The sequence below is a fragment of the Oryx dammah genome, unplaced genomic scaffold, assembly GCF_014754425.2.
Source record: "Oryx dammah isolate SB20612 unplaced genomic scaffold, SCBI_Odam_1.1 HiC_scaffold_28, whole genome shotgun sequence".
NCBI classification, from domain to species: Eukaryota; Metazoa; Chordata; class Mammalia; order Artiodactyla; family Bovidae; genus Oryx; species Oryx dammah.
In genome coordinates this window covers 97,783,067-97,804,775 of record NW_024070212.1, presented here as the reverse complement: position 1 = coordinate 97,804,775, position 21,709 = coordinate 97,783,067, and the positions used below count along the sequence as shown (strand labels likewise).

The 21,709-nt window shown below is 44.5% G+C and overlaps 1 non-coding gene across 1 annotated transcript; it reads left to right on the top strand.

The window, feature by feature from the left end:
- Positions 1-8,426: 8,426 nt before the first annotated feature.
- On the top strand, positions 8,427-8,533 carry LOC120857172. Its single transcript, XR_005719629.1, has one exon. It is a non-coding gene; the product is annotated as a U6 spliceosomal RNA (small nuclear RNA).
- The last annotated feature ends 13,176 nt before the right edge of the window (positions 8,534-21,709 follow it).

Here is a 21,709-nt window from a genome sequence, read left to right as displayed (position 1 = left end):
AAGATGGGCTCTTCACCTGCCTGGGGCTCCTGGCTGGGTCGAAGACAGCTCAAACTCTAGGCCCATCTCCACTCCCTCTTCCCCAGATGCTCTTCAACCTTAGGATAGCTGGAATTTCTTCTTGTCCTGGAACCTCCTCACCCCCCACTTCCTCCAGCATTCTGCCTTTTAGGGCTCTGAAGTATCCACCCTCAGAGCTCTTTCTCCAAACCTATAAGGGCACTAGCAGGGCTTTCATATGTACCTTGAAGTCTTCATGGATAGTAGTCATTGGAGTTCTTGCTGGTCATCTACAGTCACCTCAATTGATGGAGTTCCCTTCATCCCATGACTTGAGCAGCCTCCCTTCCTCCTTTTCCTATGTTAATTTCAATAACTGGAAGAACCTAAAAGACTATTCTGGGTCTTGCAGCTGAAATTTTCCCCAAAGCCTTACTTTAGTCCTTCCCTGTTATACAGAGAAGTTGATTCATACTGTTTAGAACTTTGGCTTCTGTTTACTCTGCCTCCTGTAAGTGTGTCTCCAACCCCAATTCAAAAGTAGGCACCTTTAAAGAAAAAGGGCTTCCCTGGCGGCTCAGAGGGTAAAGCATCTGCCTGTAATGCAGGAGATCCGGGTTCGATCCCTGGGTCAGGAAGATCCGCTGGAGAAGGAAATGGCAACTCACTCCAACATTCTTGCCTGGAGAAGCCCATGGATGGAGGAGCCTTGTAGGCCACAGTCCACAGGGTCACAAAGAGTTGGACACTACTGAGCGACTTCACTTTGTTTCTTTCTTTAAAGAAAAAAAACTATGCATCTTTTCTCACACCCTCCAATAGAGCACAGAAAAAAATCTGAATGACCTTATGACTATAAATCTTTCCAAGTGCTAAAATAGTCAGAGTGTTTGGCACTCAGCCAGCTGACACCGAGACCTTGGTAGCCTTGAAAACTCCCTGTGTCAGACTCAGAGGTTCTGCTCTCACTTCTCCACTAGTGGTATCCACCATTTGCAGTATCTCAGCAGAGGGCCCAACCAAGAGCACACTTTCCTCATGCCAGAGGTTGCCTTCCCCCTAAATACTCTCAACTTTTGGATCTCATAAATCTCTAACCGAATGGCCTTTCCTTTCACCTGTCCCCAGCAATTAGGCCAGTGACTCTGGTGACAGTTGGAACTATCTGTTTTCATGGAGGAGAAATTCTAACCATATCCAACACTGAAATTCTGTTCCCTGGTATCTTCCTACTACTGCAGCCCAGTTCACATCTTTAGAAACTTGAGTAAGGCTGTGTTCTCTCTCCTCCTGAAGACCTTACTGGGCCCTCTATCTGCCCAGGTACCTAACAGAAAAGTTGCACATCTCTTCGATTTCAGATTTTTCACAATTCTTTTAAATCCCTCAATGCATAGAGATTTTTAGAAGTCTACATCTACCACCATGCACAAATTTTCTAGTGTTATCTTGGTCATTATCCTAACATTTATTGGCTTTATTTCTAGATATAGAAATATGGTATTTCTATAGAAATATAGAAATCATGGTATGGATATAAATTTCAATAAGATTTATAAAAATTCTGGGTGGAATCCCCAAAATATAACCACATATCCTCAGCTTCATTTGCCTCCAATTACCAAATGAGATTATATTATTTAATAACCTTTATACATTATTTATCCTAGCATGAACACCCACTTCCCTACTTGTAGGAATTAACCCCTCCTCAGGTATTTCAGAGACTCTCTCCAGGGCCTTTTGAGTCTTCAAGAATAAGTTCTACAGGAACTTACATGTGGTCCAGTGGCTAAGACTCCACACTTTCAGTGCAGTGGGCCTGGGTTCAATCTCTAATCAGAGAACCAGCTTCCACATGCTCCAACTAAGAGTTTGCATGCCACAACTAAAGATCTTGCATGTCTCAACTAAGACCTAATAGCCAAATTAGAGAAAAGAAAAGAATAAGTTTTTCAATGGCTGGTCATCTTGCCACCATACTACTATTTCAGCTTGTGTCAGATGACTCCCAGGAACTTTAACTGGGCTAGGGGATTTGCCCAAAACCACAGATGTTTCGGTGTTCTTTCAACACTTTCACATTATCTGCATTGTCATCTCTGCCAACTTTGATCCAAGATTTTCACCTAAACATTAGCTTTGGGTTTTAAATCTTTCACAATTCTGAATGTGTTCAACATGACAGAACACTTATTAGACACATAACTGTTTCAAAAGAATTCACCTTTAAGAATTTTATTTAACATGGAAGATTGAACAGTGTGATATTAACTAAAAGGTAGACACTTAGATCGGAGAAGGCAATGGCACCCCACTCCAGGACTCTCGCCTGGAAAATCTCATGGACGGAGGAGCCTGGTAGGCTGCAGTCCATGGGGTCTGTAAGAGTTGGACATGACTGAGCGACTTCCCTTTCACTTCCTTTCATGTGTTGGAGAAGGAAATGGCAACCCACTCCAGTGTTCTTGCCTGGAGAATCCCAGGGATGGGGGAGCCTGGTGGGCTGCCGTCTGTGGGGTCGCACAGAGTCGGACACGACTGAAGCGACTTAGCAGCAGCAGACACATAGATCAATGGAACAAAATAAAGAACTCAGAAACAGTCCCACACATATATTCTCAACTAACTTGACAAAAGTGCAAAGGCAGTTCAATGGAGAAAGGATAGTCTTTTCAACAAATGGTGCTGAAACAGTTAGATACCCACATGCAAAAAAAGAACAAACAACAACACATCTCACATTTATACAAAAATTAATTCAATGTGGATCGTAGACCTAAATGTAAAACCTTAAACTACGAAGCTTGTAGAAGAAAACACAAGAAAAAAAATCTTTCTTTGATATGACATAACAGAGCAACTCATAAAAGAAAAAAATTGATAAACTGGACTTTCTCAAAATGAAAAACATCTGCTTATGAAAGAAACTGTTGGGCTTCCCTGACGGTCCAATAGTTAAGAATCTGCTTTGCAGTGCAAGGGACACCAGTTCAATCCTTGATCCAAAAAGCTCCCACATGCCATGGGACAACTAAGGCCACAGCTAATGAGCCTGAGCTTCAGAGCCCGAAACTACCGAGCCCATGTGCCGCAACTACTGAAGCCTGTGCACCCTAGAACCTGTACAGCACAAGAGAAGCCACCACAGTGAGAAGCCCGTGCACCACACCTAGAGAGCAGCCCCTGCTCGCCACGACTAGAGAAGGCCCACGTGCAGCGATGAAGATCCAGCACAGCCCAAAATTTTAAAAAGTAGATACATAAATAATTGTTTTAAAAAGATTCTGCTAAGAGAATAAAAGAAAGGTATAGACTGAGAGAAAATATTTGCAAGTCACATACAACAAAGGACTTGTATCCAGAATATATAAAGAAGTTAGTAATAAAACAAATCACATCATAAAAAATGGGCGAGAGATATGAACAATTCACCAATAAAGATAGACAGCATATTAAAATATGCTCAACACCATTAATCAATAGGGAAATGCAAATTAAAACCACAATGAAACACTAAATGCCTATTAGAATGGCTTAAAAAAGCAAACCCTGGCAATACCAAGTGTTGGTGAGAATATGGCACAAATGGAATGTTCATACATGGCTGGTGGGAATTTAAAATTGTACAGCCTCTTTGGAAAATAATTTAGCAGTTTATTATAAAATTAAATATATAATTACTATATGATTCCCAAATTCCACTCCTAGGTATTTACCTAGGAAAAATGAAGATTTATGTTCAGACAAAACCTGCATACAAGTGTCCAAAGCAATTTCGTCCAAAATCACAAAAAAACTGGAAACAGTATAAATATCTTTTAACTGGTGAACAGATAAACTTTAGTATGTCCACAAAATTGAATACTACTCAGCAGTAAAAGAAATTAATTACTGATACACTCAACAACATGAATAATTCACAAATGCATTGTGCTAAGTGAAATAAATCAAACTCAAAAAACTACATGCCTTATGATTCTATTTATGTATTATTCTGGAAAAGACAAAAGTATAGAAACAGAAACCAGTGACTGCCAGGGACTGGGATGGAGGAGAGTGTTGATTACAAAGGTGCAGTATGAGGGACTTTTTTAGGATAATACAACTATTCTGTATTTTTATGGTTGTGGTAGTGAAACGACTATATGCGTCTGTCTAAACCAGTGGTTCTCAACAGGGGGCGATCTGCTCCCTAGAGGCTATCAGACAATGTCTGAAGACATTTGTGGTTGTCACAATGCAAAGAGGAAGGGAGTGATATTGGCATCTAATGGGTAGAGGCCAGAGACACTGCTAAACATTTTACAATGCAACAGGACAGCCCCCACAGCAAAGAATTATCTGCCCCCAAGTGTCAGTAGTGCCAAGGCTGAGAAACCCCAGTCTAAACCAGAGGTCAGAAAATTACAGCCCCAGTCAATTCTAAAGGAAATCAACCCTGAATATTCATCCAAAGGACTGATGCTGAAGCTGAAACTCCAATACTTTGGCCACCTGATGCAAAGAGCCAACTCATTGAAAAAGACCCTGATGCTGAGAAAGATTGAGAGCAGGAGAAGGGGGAGACAGAGGATGAGATGTTTGGAGGGCATCACCGACTCAATGGACACGAGTCTGAGAAAACTCTGGAAATAGTGAAGGACAGGGAAGCCTGGCATGCTGCAGTTCATGGAATTGCAAAGAGTCAGACACGACTTAGTGACTGAACAAAAATATATATCAAATTTCAGTGTTCATAAATAAAGTCATGTTCATTTATGTATTATCTGGTGATCCAAAGGCAGAGTTGAGTATTTGTGACAGACTGTGTGTCCACAAAGCCTAAAAATGTTTTTCTTTACAGTTAAGTCTAAACCCACAAAAATATACACAAAAAATAATATATTTTACTTATGTAACAATTTTAAGGTGAATTTTACAATGTGAAATGATTGCCTACATTGAATTACTACAAGCTGTGCTAAAACACACTCCTTTTTATAAATGTGCTTGTCTTTTCTGATGCTCCTTATAGAGCACAAAGAGTAAATAATAGGAATTCATTGTTGGCTGGGTTCTGATGTGAAAGTTTCCTGTCATACGCAACATCTCTGACCATGAAGAATCTCATTCAGGCTCCTGGACACAAGGACAGTTCTCTGGACAAGACATCTGTGGTGAAGCAGCTAATACCCCATGCACTTGTCATCAGATCAGTGATGGGGTCTGACTGGGGTTCTCTGACCGTGACTGCCCGTGAACTGTATGGGGCATTTATCACACTGTCTTGGACAGACCAGCTGACCATCATGCACATGGGCCTAAGAGCCTGTCAATTAGCTCTTGTCCATTAGCCCCTGTCCACACACTTAAATGCCCTGGCCCTAGAACTGTAGTCATGATATCAGTCCGCTTCAGACTCTGAAAGCGTGCTCAGGCATGAGCTCCCTGTCTCCTATCATCCCTCATCTCCACTTGGACAAACTATCAGTTAATTAATTAGCTAATGTGAGTAAAAATGCTTGAAGCTGAAGAATGCTCAGCTGGGCTATTAAAATAAACATCTGCTGGGTCCTCTCCCTTCAGTTCCTGCCCCTCCAAAGTCAGCCCACAGGACTGTTGGTGGGAAAACTCCACAGGAGGTGGCTGAGCAGTCATTCATGTTCCAGGCTGGAACCCCATCCCCCAGTCTCCCAGTACTGATGCTCTGGATTCAGCCAACTAGTACTGTAAATCCTGAAGTCCAGAGTCTGGATTGGCTTTCTTCTTTTAGAGGAATTGGCAGCACAGCAGGTCTGGATTCCCCCAAAGTATCAAATTTTGGCTATCTTTGATTACTTTCTTCAGCTAGATAGACCCTTTAGAAAGTCAGAACAGCCTCTTGAAAAGATTATGTGGGAATCACAGCATTATTTGTCCAAGATTACAGAGCTTTCAAACTGACATTCCCAGGGCCGAAACTCAATTCTCCATCTCTCAGTTCAAGCTGCTCTTGGGAGCCAGGAGAAATCCCTGTTCAGAAAGTTGATCCCCACCGGACAGAGTGATGGCTAGAGTACTCTTAGCTGCTGAAGTTCCATGCAGTTATCAAATGCTGAAACAGGAAGGTGCCCAGGGTTGACACCCGTGTTACTCCTGTCCATCTCCCCTTTCTGAAAGGTATTTCCGTGGAGCAGGACTGAAAATAGCTGACCTCAATCTCCAAAGCCCAGCTGCAGAAGAGTTGAGAGTACAATTTCATTGTAGTCATATTTGGGCAATTCCTGTCTGTTCCCTGATGATCCTTGGGGAGCAGTTAAAGTATCCTATTTCACCCTGTACTCTATCATCCATCCTCTCCATTTCCATTCCTAAGGCCTCATCATTACTCATCAGGGCAGTTCCTACAGCCTCCTCTCTCGGTATTCCCATCACCCTCTTTGTCCATGCTGACCCTCTGCTCTCCTACTCTGCAACCAGACAGATCATTCAAAAAACACAATTGTGACTGTATCATTCCCTGAAAGTATCTGACAGTGCTATAATTTACAGAGCAAGTCCAAAATTAGCAACTTGATAACCAAATCTCTTCAAAATCTTGTCCCGCTTCGAACCTATTATGCTCATCCCATACCAGGGAATTTCCCCTTCCCCACCTGTGACTTGAGCATGCCAGGCTCTGTGCCCAGGCTCACACTTTTTTTCCCTTCTGGAATGGCCTCTCCACCTCGTCTCCATCCATGAGAAGACTTTCCTCAAAAGACAGCCCAGGGCTTCCCTGGTGGCTCAGTGGTAAAGAATCTGCCTTCCAATGCAGAGACACAGGTTCAATCCCTGGTCCAGGAAGACCCCACATGCCATAGCAAGTAAGCCTGTGCACCACAAGTATTGAGCCTGTGCTCTAGAGCCCGGAAACTGCAACTACTGAGCCCATGAGCTGCAGCTACAGAAGCCCTTGCATCTTGAGCTGGTGCTCTGCGACAAGAGAAGCCGCCCCAATGAGAAGCCCATGCTTACTAGAAAGTAAGCTCCCACTTGCTACAACTATATGTCAAGGCTGTATATTGTCACCCTGCTTATTTAACTTACATGCAGAGTACAACACGCAAAATGCTGGGTCGGATGAAGCACAAGCTGGAATCAACATTGCCGGGAGAAATATCGATAACCTCAGATATGCAGATGACACCACCCTTATGGCAGAAAGCAAAAGTGAACGTGAAAGTGAAGGTCACTCAGTCGTGTCCAATTCTTTGCGAGTGGAACTGTATAGTCAATGGAATTCTCCAGGCCAGAATACTGGAGTGGGTAGCCTTTCCCTTCTCCAGGGAATCTTCTCAACCCAGGGATCAAACCCAGGTCTCCCACATTGCAGGCGGATTCTTTATTGGCTGAGCCACAAGGGAATCCCAAGAATACTGGAGTGGGTAGCCTATCCCTTCTCTAGAGGATCTTCCTGACTCAGGAATCGAACCAAGGTCTCCTGCATTGCAGGCGGATTTTTTACCAACTGAGCTATGAGGGAGCTCCTGGCAGAAAGCAAAGAGGAACTAACGAGGCTATTGATGAGCCTCTCCTCTTAGAGAGTGAAAAAGCAGGCTTAAAATTCAACATTCAAAAAACAAAGATCTTGGCATCCGGTCCCATCACTTCATGGCAAATATATGGGGAAACAATGGAAACAGTGACAGACTTTATTTTCTTGGGCTCCAAAACCACTCCAGAGATGGTTGCATGGCATCACTGACTTCATAGACATGAGTTTGAGCAAACTCTAGGAGATAGTGAAGGACAGGGAAGCCTGGTGTCCTGGGGTCGCAAAGAGTCAGACACAACTGAGCAACTAAATAACAACAACTTGCCACAATTAGAGAAAAGCCTGTGCAGCAACAAAGACCCAGAACAGCCAAAAATAAATACATAAATAAGGAGACAAAACTCAGCCCAAATGCCACCTCCTCCATGAAGCCTTCCATAGCTCACCTTTGAATTCCCAAAGCAGTTTACTAGTTATTCTCTATGACCTGCTCTGCTTTTTATGACTGCTGTTAACATACAGATGTACTCTCCCCCATGGGACAGTAGGCATCTTAAGAAAATCTTATCATCTAGTGTGCAGCACACAGTAGGTACTGGTAATCATTTGTTATTGATGCACAAACTGCCACAGACAGATTATAGGCTAATGAGAGCATGAATCAGAAGAAGAGAACTGGGATAGAGGGGGAACTACTAATCACTATCAAAAAAGAATGGTCAACAAGGTCAAAGGTGTAACTGTCTTAATGACAACAACTTACAAGGCCTGGACCTTGTGCTACCCATCACGTTTACTCATCATATCCATTCTGTTATATAGGTACTATTGTCATCTGAATTATTTAGATGAAAAATTGAGGCTCTGGCAGGGTAAATTCATTTTTTCAGCCACCAACCTCCTTGTTGGTCTATAAACACATCTTACAGTGCTCACTTCGGAAGCACATATACTAAAATTGGAATGATACAGAGAAGATTAGCATGGCCCCTGTGCAAGGATGACATGCAAATTAGTGACACATTCTATATTTTTTCGTATTCTAACACATATGTATGGAATCTAGAAAAATGGTACTGAAGAATTTATTTAGAGGGCAGCAATGGAGAAACAGACAGAGAATAGACTTATGGACATGGGGAGAGGGGAGGAGAGGGTGAGATGAATGGAAAGAGTAACATGGAAACTTACATTACCATATGTAAAATAGATAGCCATATCTATGGCTCAAGCATCTTAAACAGGGACTCTGTATCAACCTAGAGAGGTGGGATGGAGAGAGAGATGGAAGGGAGGTTCAAAAGGGAGGGGATATATGTATACCTAAGGCAATGGCACCCCACTCCAGTACTCTTGCCTGGAAAATCCCATGGGCGGAGGAGCCTGGTAGGCTGCAGTCCATGGGGTTGTGAAGAGTCGGATACAACTGAGTGACTTCACTTTCACTTTTCACTTTTGTGCATTGGCGAAGGAAACGGCAACCCACTCCAGTGTTCTTGCCTGGAGAATCCCAGGGACGGGGGAGCCTGGTGGGCTGCTGTCTATGGGGTCGCACAGAGTCGGACATGACTGAAGCGACTTAGCAGTAGCAGCAGCAGCATGGCTGATTAATGTTGAGGTTTGATAGAAAATAACAAAATTCTGTAAAGCAATTATCCTTCAATTAAAAAAAAAAACACACACACACACCTTACATACTACCACCTCAGAGCCTTTACACTTGTTCTACCCTCACCTGAAACATTCTTCCCCCAAGTATAGACAAGGCTTGCTGCCTCCCTTCTTATAGGTCTTTTATCAAATATCACATTATTAGGCTTCCTGTCTCCACCATATAAAAAGTGGCAAATAGCTAACTCCCTGGCATTTCATCTCCCTCTCACTTGCTTTACTGCCATATCACTTATTCCTATCCCTCATATTACACACTTTATTTTATTTTGTCTTATTGGCCACTCCCTGAGGCATGTGGGATCTTAGTTCCCTGACCAGGGATGGGAACTATGCCCCCCCCTGCAGCGGAAGTATGGAATCTTCACAAGGGAAGTCCTTACATATTTTATTTATTTGGATATTTTCAATCTCTCCCCACTAGATTATAAATTTCACAGTTACACTGGTCAGGGGCAAAGCCCAGATTCAAATCTAGTTCTGAATCCAAAGCCAGATGACAAAATTATAGTCTTATGAGGCAAAGGAAATAGCTTTGGTCTTCATGGTCCTCAAAGACAAATGCCTTTGATCACAGAGGAAGCATTAAGGAAGCTGATTTCATTTTAATATGAGTACAGTATAGTTGTTAGCTGGAGTTCTCTCTGCCTCTGAAGAACCAAATTAGGGAATTCCGTAGCCGTTCAGTGGTTAGGACCCCACACTTTCATTGCTGAGGGTCCAGGTTCAATCCCTGGTCAGGGGACTAAAATTCCACAGCCAACTAGCCTAGCCAAAAAAGAAGAACAAGCAAACAAAAACAGATATTAGTCAAAGCCTCGTTCCCCCAAATTCCCGGAAACATTCCCAAAGATTATTGGAAATCCCCAGGGCAATTACATTGCCATAATAACCCCTGTCTCTGCATTCCTGCTTCCACTATCTGAATTTAGCTTATGGATTGCCTCACATCCCCTGTGTGTTATCCTTGTCCTGCACCTGGTCCTCAATCCTTTGTCACCAAAAACAATCGCTGGCTCCAGTGCTTTGTGACCAAACTTTACTGAAGTTGGGAGAGAGAGAACTTAGCACAACTGCAGAAGACCTTTGAAATTTAGTATTAGAAATTATTGTTCTTAAAAGCCTTTCTGGTACTATGCCATATTATTTGACTTTCCTTTCTCTTCTTTCTCTCCAGCCTTCTCTTTCTGGCCCCTTCAAAGTCTCAAAAGCAAAAACAAACAAACAAAATGCCCCTTATCTTATTCAAATCATTTAAGCTCCTTCCTGCCCCCAACCTCAGCTGTCTTTAACCTCTTCTTTACTTTTTTCTTTTGTCTGTGCCGGGTCTTTGTTATGGCACATGGGCTCTTCATTGCTGCGTGTGGGCTACTCTCCAGCTGCAGTGACTGGGGAGTACTCTCCCCTTGTGGTGCACAGGCTTTTTGTTACAGTGGGTTCTCTTGTTGCAGAGCATGGGCTCTAGGGCACACCAGCTCAGTAGTCATTGCCTATAGGCTTACTTGCCCCACAGCATATGGGGTCTTAGTTCCTGGACCAGGGATCAAATCAGTGACCCCTGCGTCGGCAGGCGAATTCTTAACCACTTGGCCATCAAGGAAGTCCCTAACCTCTTCCTTTCTAAAGCCATGGATTTGGCCAAAATACTTGTGAAACCATTTACCTTAGATTGGAACTTGAAGCCACATGCTGGGACTCAAACTAGGCCAAAACCTTGCTTGGGACTTGAACCTAGCCAAAACCCACAGTCCTCCAACAGAGATCACAGACCTAGTCTCAGGACCTAATGAAGTTCAGGTTCTTGATGTCTCATCGCAGAAAAAAATTCAGTTAGTGACAAAGTGATAGGCAAGAAGTAGCTATATTGAGAAAGAAACACACTGCAGAGAGGGTGGGCCATCACAGAGAGTGACAGTGACAGCCCCCAAATGTAGCGTGGTTAGTTTTTATGGGCTGGGTAATTTCATAGGCTAGTGAGTGGGAGGATTATTTCAACTATTTTGGGGAAGGGGTGGAAATTTCCAGGAATTCGGCCACCACCAAATTTTTGATCTTTTGAGGCCACTATATATCTGTTTTTAAGATTTTGGCAGGCATATGAGGGGATTCCCTTGTCGTGCAGTCTCCCAGGACAAGTCTGGAGGTAAGTTCTCCTGCTTACTAAACTTGCCACCCGCCAGTCTGGAGTGGCCTGCCCCTTTCTTAGCCTCTCCCTGCCATGTGCTCATAGTGGGGTGGCTTCCAGTCTCCACCTGGGAAGCTCCCTAAGAGCTCTGACTTCCCTGGTGGCTTAGATGGTAAAGCGTCTGTCTACAACGTGGGAGATCTGGGTTCGATTCCTGGGTAGGGAAGATTCCCTGGAGAAGGAAATGGCAACCCACTCCAGTACTCTTGCCTAGAAAAATCCCATGGACGGAGGAGCCTGGTGCAGGCTACTGTCCATGGAGTCACAAAGAGTTGGATACGACCGAGCAACTTCACTTAAAACTGTCATGGACTTCCCTAGTGGCTCAGAAGATAAAGAATCTGCCTGCAATGCAGGAGACCTGGGTTCGATCCCTGGGTTGGGGAAAATCCCCCGGAGAAGGGAATGGCAACCCTCTTCAGTATTCTTGCCTGGAGAATCCCAGGGACAGAGGAGCCTGTCAGGCTACAGTCCATAGGGTCACATGCAGGTCACACTTTTTTTTACTTCTTTCTTTGGAACTGTCATAGTGCCTCTGGGTGTATCATTTAGCTTTCTAATTGAGGATCAATGTCTAGTCGAAGTTGACGTATCTGCCATCTTGGACCCATCTGATTTTAATGGGTTTATGCTGTGTCCTCAGGATATGTCATTCTTTCAAAAATTGTCCTCTGCCCCCTTCCCTCCTGTTTCACTTGGGTCATCTGATTAGAGTCTTCCCATCTTTTGTTTTAGTTTCAGTCATAGGGAGTAATTTAGTTCTTCCAATTCATGAGAAAAAAACTTCCCTTTGATTTTGACTCTCCAGTGATGGTGATCTTCAGTGGCCTCAGCCTACAGTGGCTTGAAGCAGGATCTCAGTTTCCCAGCCAGAGACTGAAGTCAGGGCCCAGCAGTGAGAGCACTGAACCCTATCTCTAGACCATGAGGGTCAATGACAAGATCTTGGCTTGTCTGATTTGCAGAAATAAATTTCAACAAAGAGACAAGTAGTACTGAAACAAATAAAGGCCTTATTGGGGGAAAATTATGTGTGCATAGATATGTGTTATCAGATATGCAGATGACACTAACCTTATGGCAGAAAGTGAAGAGGAACTAAAGAGCCTCTTGATGAAAGTTAAAGAGGAGAGTGAAAAAATTGGCTTAAAACTCAACATTCAGAAAACTAAGATCATGGCATCTGGTCCCATCACTTCATGGCAAATAGATGGGGAAACAGTGGAAACAGTGACAGACTTTATTTTGGGGGGCTCCAAAATCACTGCAGATGGTGAAATTAATCACTGCAGCCACGAAATTAAAACACACTTGCTCCTTGGAAGATAAATCTATGACAAACCTAGATAGCATATTAAAAAGCAGAGACATTACTTTGCCAACAAAGGCCCATCTAGTCAAAGCTATGGTTTTTCCAGTAGTCATGCATGGTTGTGAGAGCTGGGCTATATAGAAAGCTGAGCACCGAAGAATTGATGCTTTTGAACTGTGGTGTTGGAGAAGACTCTTGAGAGTCCCTTGGACTGCTAGGAGATCAAACCAGTCAATCCAAAAGGAAATTAGTCCTGAATATTCATTGCAAGGACTAATGCTGAAGCTGAAGCTCCAATACTTTGGCCACCTGATGCGAAGAACTGACTCATTAGAAAAGACCCTGATGCTGGGAAAGGTTGAAGGCAAGAGGTGAAGGGGACAACAGAGGATGAGGTAGTTGGATGGCATCACCGAGTCAATGGACATGGGTTTGGGTGGACTCTGGGTGTTGGTGACGGACAGGGAGGCCTGGCGTGCTGCAGTCCATGGAGTCACAAAAGTGTCAAACACGACTGAGTGACTGAACTGAACTGAGACAGATGTGGGTGGGTTCGGATAGAGAGTCGTGCCTTTGTGGTAGTTTCAATCACTCATGTGAGGCATTTCTTCTGTTTCCTCTGGCCAGTCATCCTGCTTTGCCTGGGTCTGAGTCTGTATCTGGTATATTTCTCAGTGTCCTCTCCTATGTATACATGTATCTCTTAGCCAAGATGGATTCTAGCAAGGAGGTCTGTGTGACATCACCTACTATGGGATGGTGCCCCCTCCCTTTATGGCCCCTGAGGAGACGTTCTGTGCACGTGTAGTCAGGAAGGTCTTCTTGACCTCAGGAATGAGAAATATGTGGTCTCTTTTTTTTTTGCTGTTCTTCTTACTGGGTTTTTTTTTTTTTTTTCCTCTTTTACTTTTTGTCTTTTTTTTAATTGGAGGAAAATGCTCCACAACACTGAATTGTTCCTTTATCTTTTATCTCAGGTCCTCCCTGCTCCTGCCATTATCTTATCTTGGAGTATCTGCCCACAGGGAACAGATCTATCTCCCATCTCAATGGAAGATTACCTCTGTAGGGAGTGAGTACCCCATCCTTGGAATTACCCAAAGGCCTGATTCAAGCAGAACGTGAATGAAGAACACTGTAAAGATCCTTCAAATTTCAGAACCTATGATTCTGTAAAAATTTGGCACTTTTTTCTGAACACCATGCAAAGCCATATGACTTTTTCAATTGCATATAACAGAGAACTAGTTCAAATTGGCTTTAAAGTGGGGAGGGGTGGATTCATTACCTCATGTAAAGTAAGGTAGCTGAATCCAAGTGCTCAAAGTCTTCACTATATCTTCCCCATTTCTTGGCACCACTTAACTAGTGTTGGCTTCTGTCTTACATGGACTCTCCCCTTGATTAGCAAAAGCCACCGGTCAGTTCCAGGTCTGTATTCTTTAGCTTCACTCTCTCTATTCCCAACTCCCTAACAGGAGAGATGGCCTCTGCCCCCCAGTTGTGCCAGTGAAAGGCTTTCATTGCCCCACTTGGATGAAATGCCCATCACTAAACCAATTCCTGTGATGATTGGCCATGCCAGGGTCTTAATGCCCATCCCTGGAATTCAGAGGTGGAGATGGCTCATTTGAATCACATTGAAACAGGAGGGAAAGGGGACAGGGCACAACCTTTAAAAGAATTAAAACCGTTTACCTCAGACTGGAACTTGAACCCATGTGCTGGGACTCAAACCAGGTCAAAACCCAGTTTGGGACTCTAACCCATGTGGCTGGGACTGGAACCCCACCAAAACCCACAGTTCTGGTTTCAGGACCTAATGAAGCTCAGGTTTTTGATGTCTCATCGCAGAAAGAATTCGGTGAGAAACAAAGTGATAGTAAGAATTGGATTTATTCAGAAATACACTCCATAGACAGAATGTGGGCCAGCAAGGAGGATAAGTGTGGCAGCCTTGAAATGAGGTTTGGCTAGCTTTTATGGGCTCAGTAATTTCATAGACTAATGAGTGGGAGGATTGTTCCAACTATCTTGGGGAGTTCAGTTCAGTTCAGTCAGTCAGTCATGCCTGACTGTTTGCAACCCCACGGACTGCAGCATGCCGTCTAGGTTTGTCATAGCTTTTCTTCCAATGAGCAAGCATCTACAGTCATCAGTCATCTACAGTCATCAGTCATCTACAGGCCTCAGTCATCAACTACAGTGATTTTGTAGCCCCCCAAAATAAAGTTTCTCATTGTTTCCATTATTTCCCCATCTATTTGCCATGAAGTGATGTGACCGGATAGCATATTCAAAAGCAGAGGCATTACTTTGCCAACAAAGGTCCGTCCAGTCAAGGCTATGGTTTTTCCAGTGGTCACATATAGATGTGAGAGTTGGACTGTGTAGAAAGCTGAGCGCCAAAGAATTGATGCTTTTGAACTGTGGTGTTGGAGAAGACTCTTGAGAGGCCCTTGGACTGCAAGGAGATCCAATCAGTCCATTCTAAAGGAGATCAGTCCTGGGTGTTCTTTGGAAGGAATGATGATAAAGCTGAAACTCCAGTACTTTGGCCACCTCATGCAAAGAGTTGACTCATTGGAAAAGACTCTGATGCTGGGAGGGATTGGGGGCAGGAGGAGAAGGGGATGACAGGATGAGATGGCTGGATGGCATCACTGACTCGATGGACGTGAGTTTGAGTGAACTCCGGGAGTTGGTGATGGACAGGGAGGCCTGGCGTGCTGGAATTCATGGGGTTGCAAAGAGTCAGATATGACTGAGCGACTGAACTGAACTGATGGGACCGGATGCCATGATCTTAGTTTTCTGAATGTTGAGCTTTAAGCCAACTTTTTCACTCTCCTCTTTCACTTTCATTAAGAGGCTTTTTAGTTCTTCTTCACTTTCTGCCATAAGGGTGGTGTCATCTGCATATCTGAGGTTATTGATATTTCTCCTGGCAATCTTAATTCCAGCTTGTGGTTCTTCCAGCCCAGCGTTTCTCATGATGTACTCTGCACAGAAGTTAAATAAGCAGGGTGACAGTATACAGCCTTGACATACTCCTTTCCCAATTTGGAACCAGTCTGTTTTTCCATGTCCAGTTCTAACTGTTGCTTCCTGACCTGCATACAGATTTCTCATGAGTTAGGTAAAGTGGTCTGGTATTCCCATCTCTTTAAGAATTTCCCATAGTTTGTTGTGCTCCACACAGTCAAAGGCTTTGGCATAATCAATAAAGCAGAAGTAGATGTTTTTCTGGAATTCTCGTGCTTTTTTGATGATCCAATGGATGTTGGCAATTTGATCTCTGGTTCCTCTGCCATTTCAAAATCCAGTTTGAACATCTGGAAGTTCATGGTTCACATACCGTTGAAGCATGGCTTGGAGAATTTTGAGCATTACTTTACTAGCATGTGAGATGAGTGAAATTGTACAGTAGTTTGAGCATTCTTTGGCATTGCCTTTCTTTGGGATTGGAAAGAAAACTGACCTTTTCCAGTCCTGTGGCCACTGCTGAGTTTTCCAAATTTGCTGGCATATTGAATGCAGCACTTTTATAGCACCATCCTTTAGCATTTGAAATAGCTCAACTGGAATTCCATCACCTCCACTAGCTTTGTTCCTAGTGATGCTTCCTAAGGCCCACTTGACTTCGCATTCCAGGATGTCTGGCTCTAGATGGCCTTACAAATAGCTGAGATAAGAAGAGAAGCTAGAGGCAAAGGAGAAAAAGAAAGATATACCCATTTGAATGCAGAGTTCCAAAGGATAGCACGGAGAGATAAGAAAGCCTTCCTCAGTGATCAATGCAAAGAAATAGAGGAAAATAGAATGGGAAAGACTAGAGATCTCTTCAAGAAAATTAGAGATACCAAGGGAACATTTCATATAAAGATGGGCACAGTTAAGGATAGAAATGGTATGGACCTAATGGAAACAGAAGATATTAAGAAGAGGTGGCAAGAATGCACAGAAGAACTGTACAGAAAAGGTCTTCATGACCCAGATAACCACAGTGGGGTGATCACTCACCTAGAGCCAGACATCCTGGAGTGTGAAGTCAAGTGGGTATTAGGAAGCATTTTGGGAAAGGAGTGGAGATTTCCAGGAACCAGGCCACTGCCAATTTTTGGTCTTTTGATGGTGCCTTGGAACTGTCATGGAGCCTCTGGTTGCTTCATTTAGCTTGCTGATTGAGGAAAAAGCTATAAGAAAATAACCCAAAATACAGACAAAGATATATGTACAAAGATTTTCATCACAGCATTTTTATAATAAAAAAGAAAGAAAGGGGACTTTGCTGATGGTCCAGTGTTAAGAATCCACCTTCCATTGCAGGGGACATGAGTTTGATCCCTGGTCAGGGAACTAGGATACCACATGCCGTGGGGCCAACTTAGCCCTCATGACTCGACTAGACAGAAGCCTGTAGGCTGCAGTGGACAATCTTGTGTGCTGAAGCTAAAACCTGACATAACAAAAAAAATAATAAAAAATTGATACATATTTTAGGAAAGAAAGAAAGAAAAGGCCTGTATGTCTAAGGATGGGGGAGTGGTAAAAAAAAAAGATATATATATGGTAACTCCATATACTAGAAGATTATGCAGTCATTTAAAATTTTTTTAACGGTTTTAAACCATGAGATAGTTCTTACAATTTTATTGAATAAGAAAGCAAAACACAAAATTGTCTATGCAGTATATTAACCATGTAAAAGGAAACTACATATGCCTAGAAATGAAAAAAAGGAAATACTTTAAAATGTTAGCAGTTTCTCTCTTGATGGATGCTTGATCTTTTTCTCTTTTTATTTGCTTGTATTTTCTACAATGACCAAATACTATTTAAACTTTTTTTTTTAACTACCCCTTCTCAGCTCCTAAATTTGGCCACCCCTTACCATGACAAGTTATTCGGACACCTGGAAAAAAAAAAAACTTGATAAGTGACAGATGAAGGTTAGCAACATTTTTGTGTGTGTATCTTAAAAATTCTCCCCGACTGTTCACAGAACAGTTTTTTTGTAACTGTCAGTCCTCCTTTAGAAAGAATTCATCACTTCGTCACATGAGGGTTTTTTTAAGTAAAACAAAACCTGGGAACAGAACAGAAACTTGTGCTGAACCCTGATATGAAAATGAACAGGCTAACTAGGATTCCAGCGGTCAGTGAAGTACCAGTGCAGAAAGGATGCTCAGGCTGATGGATGCCAGAGATCTAGGTAGAAGTACCTCCATTTCAGGTGTGAAATGCCTGAAGGAATTCCATCCTGCCAGTTCTGGGGCTCTGTGGACACATTCTGCCTAAAGGCCCCTCAGATAACAAGGTCTCCCTCACCGCAAGCAGTGGCTGATTGCCAATGACCGCTGGCTGGAAAGGCAGACAAGATTATGCTACTATGACCTCACATATTGTACAGTCTCCGGGAAGTTTCCCTGCCTCCTTCCTGAGTCCCCAGAACCCCTCTAGACTGCATTTCTCTCTCAAGGAGCCATGGCTGTGGTGCTTTCCCTTACCCTCTTAGATCTAACGTCGCCATTGATGATGTGGCAGCTGGAACTGTAAGAAGACATCACACAGAACTTTGTTCACTTCCAAGCTCTGACTCTCAATTCCTGAGCCTCAGCTTCCTGAGCTATAAAATGGACACAGTAATCTCCACAGCGAGAGTTGGACTGTGAAGAAAGCTGAGTGCCAAAGAATTGATGCTTTTGAACTGTGGTGTTGGAGAAGACTCTTGAGAGGCCCTTGGACTGCAAGGAGATCCAAGCAGTCTATTCTGAAGGAGATCAGCCCTGGTATTTCTTTGGAGGGAATGATGCTAAAGCTGAAACTCCAGTACTTTGGCCACCTCATGCGAAGAGTTGACTCATTGGAAAAGACTCTGATGCTGGGAGGGATTGGGAGCAGGAGGAGAAGGGGACGACAGAGGATGAGATGACTGGATGGTATCACTGACTTGATGGACATGAGTCTGAGTGAACTCCAGGAGTTGGTGTTGGACAGGGAGGCCTGGCGTGCTGGAATTCATGGGGTCGCAAAGAGTCAGACATGACTGAGCGACTGAACTGAACTGAATCTCCACAGCACAGAGCACTGGTGCCCTCTGGGCACCCATGCTAAGTTACTCAGTCGTGCCCACCAGGTTCCTCTGTCCTAGGGATTCTCTAGGCAAGAGAGAATGGAGTGGGTTGCCATGCCCTCCTCCAGAGGATCTTCCCAACCCAGGGACTGAACCCACATCTCTTATGTCTCTTGCATTGGCAGGCAGGTTCTTTACCACTAGGGCCACCTGGGAAGCCCACTGCCCCACTCCAAGGACTCTCTGTGGGAACCATTTGACAACTTAATCCTCACGTTCCTATAACATGAGTGTGCCCAAAGAAACTGCTGAGCAGTCCAGAACCACAAAGGAATGCTCCCAGGTCTAGCCCACTGGTATCAGCACCCCCAACCCAGCCTCCCCACCCAGATCTCTACCCAGTTCTAGTCAAGGAACAGCCAGCCAGTAGAACTGGTGACACCCCTCCCATCTTATGGACAGAGTAATTGCTGGGTGGGACAACAGGACCTCAATTATTGAGGGTCTGTTCAGAGGTCAAAGGCATGCTGAAAACTGAACTCAGATTCCCCTCAAATGTATTACTCTTTCTGATCCCCTTGATCTCTGTCTCATAGAACAGCAGCACCCTGGGGACCCAAGTTAGAAATCAAGATCTGCCTCTTATTCAATCTATCACCAAGTCCTGTCGCTCCTCCCTCTCTCAAACCCATGCACTTCTTCCCACCCCACCGGTGCCGCATAGTTCAAGCCATTACCCTCCTCCTCACAGGTCTCCTTGTCCCCACACTGCCCCACCAGGAACCTATCTCCTCCTGCCTCTGCTGAAAACTCCTCAACAGCTCTTAGAAAGGAAACCAGGCTCAGGAACTGAGCCTTCACCTTGAACATCTGGCCCCAGTTTACCTTTCTAATCTCATCTCTTTCCACTCCCCACCTCACGCCTCCTTATTTCCCCCAAATTCCCACATTTCTCATCCACCTGTTCCTCCTCGTGCTGTCTGCTCTGTCATTAACATTCTTCCCTTCTTCCTCTTCCACCAACAAGCTGCTACTCATATTCTAAGACTCCGCTCTAATTTCCACTCTTCCAGAAGACTTTTTGCTCCCCATCCTCACCCCCAAACTAGGCTATGTTTTCACTGCTACAACTTGCTGAACACTGTTCCAAGCACCTTTGCTGTCCAAACTCGTTTAATCCTCAAATCCATGGACCCTGGCCTAGGTTTTCTTCTTTTTCTTCTTCTTCTTTTTTTAAAATCTATTTGGCTGCATCAGATCTTAGTTGCAGCATGTAGGATTTCGTTGTGGCTCATGGGCTTAGTTGCCCCGTGGCATGTGGGATCTTAGTTCTCCCACCAGGGATGACACCTGAGTCCCATGGATTGCAAGGTGGATTCCCAACCACTGGACCACAGGGAAGTCCCTGTTATTCTTAATTTTACAGATAAGAAAACTGAGGCTTGTAAAAGTTAAAGCAAATTTTCCAAGGCCAAACAGTAAGTAGGCTTTGTAGGGCTGAAAACTAGGTCTGTTTTTTTTTTTTTTTAAATAAAAAGAGCTGTATTGTCCTTTTCTGATTATGAAAGTAACAAGAAAAAAGCAGACGCCCTCCTCTTTTTGTCAATGTGTTGAGTATCCTTGGTCAAGGACGCAGTGGTCATTCAGTAAATGCTTATCCTTATGCCTATACATACATGCTGATTTGTATGGATAGCATTTCCTATAAACTGCTCATACCATTCTGCAGGTCTGTTTCCTTAAGTTGGAGCCCCAGCACCCAGCACCCCAACCCGCCTTGTCCTCTCTTCTCCCCTTCCCCTAGCAGTCTCAGGCTCTCAGGCCTCAGATGTGTAACTTCAGCTTTGGTTTCCCTGCAGAACAGTGATCATTCAAATTCGGTCTCGGTGTCCAAACCACGTCTGTACCGAGACCAAGCCACGCTCAGGCTTGGGGCTGCCCCTCACAGACCACTCACATACCCACCATGATCTCCACCGCTACACATGGTCCTGAGTCCAACACCTTCAAATCTCTCCACCAAAACCTCAGGCGCGGACCTGAGTTCCAGCTGCCCACCCTCTACATTCTTAGCTGGGTTTTTGGTGGTGTTCCAGACCACTGCTTCCGGCTCCACACCAGGCGTTCCGGTGCGTTAATTACAGCCCTGCTCCCACCCCCACCCCCGCACCCTATCCCACCCCGGGCTCCCACCGCCACCTTTATCCCAGGACTGCCGAGGAAGGCACCCCACCCACAACCCCCATCCCGTTCTAGGCCCTGGCGTCCCCGGGTCAGGGCCGAGGGAGACACTTCCAGCCCAGCTCTGGCGCCGGGTGCGTCCCACTTTACGGAAGAACGTCCGGGAATAATCCAGAGCGGATTTGCATCACAGCAACACTGGATAGGCTCACAGCCTCCAAAGCTCTAAAGCCGAGGAAGTCCCTCTCCAGTCACCGCCCAGTGGCGGGATCGGAGGCTGTGCGGAAGTGGAAGGAAGCTGCTGAAGGGAGGAGGTGTGCATACCGGCCGGGAAAGGTGTAATCGCTTCCCCTTAGCTGGGCCCCACCTCAGACTAGGGGCCTGGGTCCTGTCGAGGCTAGGATTAAAGGAAAAGTCGGCGCCCTGGGGTGGTGAGCGTCTAGCTGCCCCCACCCCTACTGCTAAGAGTCTCCCAGCCCTGGTCTCCTCAGATTGGCCCGCCAACTGCTTCTGGGCCCTGTATCCCTGCGGCCTCCACCTCTGTGACTGCGCACAGAGCACAGACAGCCCCGAGCCTTGTATCACTGGGCATCAGACGTCTCTTCCTCGTGGGATAATTCATTCATCCCAGGAGGCCAATCGGTGCCCCCTCCAGACGGCTGCTCTTGCTGTTTCTCAGCCAAGAATGTCTTTTACCCCTTTGCATCAGCTAAAACGTTGTCCTTTCTTTAAGTCCACCTTTAAAACCACATATACCTTTTCTTTCTTTTTCAAATTTATTTAATT